Source organism: Babylonia areolata, chromosome 34, assembly GCF_041734735.1.
Source record: "Babylonia areolata isolate BAREFJ2019XMU chromosome 34, ASM4173473v1, whole genome shotgun sequence".
Classification (NCBI taxonomy): Eukaryota; Metazoa; Mollusca; class Gastropoda; order Neogastropoda; family Buccinidae; genus Babylonia; species Babylonia areolata.
The window spans coordinates 16447859-16450358 of NC_134909.1; the positions used below are offsets into that span (position 1 = coordinate 16447859).

At 49.4% G+C, this 2500-nt stretch overlaps 1 protein-coding gene across 1 annotated transcript in view; it reads left to right on the plus strand.

Annotated features, from left to right (window-relative positions):
- LOC143277697 (ABC transporter G family member 20-like) overlaps positions 1 to 2500 on the plus strand; it is a 328227-nt gene that overhangs the window by 207314 nt on the left and 118413 nt on the right. The gene's annotated exons all lie outside the window — the stretch shown is intronic.

Below are 2500 nucleotides of genomic sequence, written 5' to 3' on the forward strand. Positions count from 1 at the left end.
GGGAGACGGGGAGGCGGGGAGACGGCAGGGGGGCGGGGGTACGGCAGGAGGGGCGGGGGGACGGGACGGCAGGGAGACGGGGGGGCGCGGGGGGACGGCAGGGGGGCGAGACGGCAGGGAGACGGGGGGGGCGGGGGGACGGCAGGGAGACGGGGAAAGCGGGGAGACGGCAGGGAGACGGGGGGGCTTGGGGGGGCGGGGGGACGGCAGGGAGACGGGGGAGGCGGGGAGACGGCAGGTGGGCGCGGGTACGGCAGGAGGGGCGGGGGGACGGGACGGCAGGGGGGCGGGGGGAGGGAGTGAGGGAACGAAACAAGAATGAAACTTTCGTTCAAATTAATGATTATTTTAAGGTCCCGGCATTAACGGCTACAAGGGCAGTGCCGGAATTCATCATTTTCACTGTGGTCATCGAGTAACTTCGGGCAGAGTACAGCGCTCTCCTTCTGCAGCTTTAACCCCCTCCCCCCACCACCCCCTATCCCAACCCCCCTTACCGAAGTCAGGTACTGACTGATTGATTGATTGATTGATATAACCCCTACCCCCACCCCCTATCCCAGCCCCCCCTTCCCGAAGTCAGGTATTGACTGATTGATTGATTGATATGGATACTTATATAGCGCCTATCCTCGGTCGGAGACCAAGCTCTAATCGCTTTACAAACATTTTGCAACAACAGGCTGCCTACCTACCTGGGTAGAGCCGACTGACGGCTGCCATTGGGCGCTCATCATTCGTTTCCTGTGTCTTTTCAATCAGATTTCAGGACACGCACCAATACACAATCAGAAAGACATGTAACATTTTACGTGTATGACCATTTTGTTTTATTTACCCTGCCATGTAGGCAGCCATACTCCGTTTTCGGGGGGGTGCGTACTGGGTAAAAGCGGGTCATACACGTAAAAACCCACTCGTGTGCATACGAGTGAACGTGGGAGTTGCAGCCCATGAACGATCAAGTATGGCGGTCATTGGCTCAGAAGTTCAACAGAGTCTGCTACGGCGTCCCCTTTTCGTCAAGTGTCAAAAAAACAACAACAAAGAACAAACAAACAAACAAAATCTCCATAGTGTTTGAGACTGCGAGAGAAGCGAAAGGGAACGCTCTGGTGGCAGGGAAGGTGTATCGCAGTATTGTTGTGTCAAAATGATGAAATCTATACCTGAGTAAACTTTGTGGATTTATGAGATACTGTGTTGTGTACTATTTGTTTGTTGTTATGGTGATCTCTCTCTCTCTCTCTCTCTCACACACACACACACACACACACACACACACACACGCACACACACACACACATACATACACACACCAACCACAACCACAATCAATACCACCATCAAAACGCACGCACACACACACACACACACACACACACACACACATCAACCACCACCACAATCAACACGATCATCAAAACGCGCGCGCGCGCGCACACACACACACACACACACACACACATACATACACACACACACACACACAAACAGAAAAAACACACTAAAATTCGAGATGATAAGTACTGTGGTAGACTATACTCTCTATTCAATTTGACCTCATAGCATAACTCCACAATATTCTTTCAATTCCACAATTCTTTGACGTTAAAACAATACACACGACAGTAAGCAAAATACAGCCATGAACAAGGGTAAGAGTGGAGTTAGTTCCTCTCTTCAAAACTCTTACAGAGATAACAAACAAACAAAATTGAATAAATATGAACAAGAGTCAAGAATGTAGTATGTCCCTCTTCAACAAAAAACCCTTTTCATTACAGAAATCGTACAAACAGCATGACTGAATAAGTCCCCTCTTCAAAACTCTTTTCATTACAGAGATAACAAAACAAACAAAATTGAATAAATATGAACAAGAGTCAGGAGTGTAGTATGTCCCTCTTCAACAAAAAACCCTTTTCATTACAGAAATCGTACAAACAGCATGACTGAATTAAGTCCCCTCTTCAAAACTCTTTTCATTACAGAGATAACAAAACAAACAAAATTGAATAAATATGAACAAGAGTCAAGAGTGTAGTATGTCCCTCTTCAACAAAAAAACCCTTTTCATTACAGAAATCGTACAAACAGCATGACTGAATTAAGTCCCTTCTTCAAAACTCTTTTCATTACAGAAATCATACAAACAGCATGACTGAATTAAGTCCCCTCTTCAAAACTCTTTTCATTACAGAAATCATACAAACAGCATGAGTAAAATGGCCGCTCGTTTGCAAACGGGGAGGAGAGAAGGCGGAGGGGAGCGGGGATGGGGGGTGGGGGGGGGGGGCGAGGAGGGGAGGGTGGGTGAGAGGAGAGAGGAGGGGGGTGGGAGGGGGGGCAGGCAAAAAGAAGAGGAACGATGTGGAGAGGCGTGGCGGTGGAGGGTGTGTGTGTGAGGATGGGTGGGGGAGGTGGGGTGAAGGGTGGAAGAGTGTTGGAGAGAGGAGGGGTGCTGGGAGTGGGGGAGTGTGGGGGGGGGGGGGTGAGG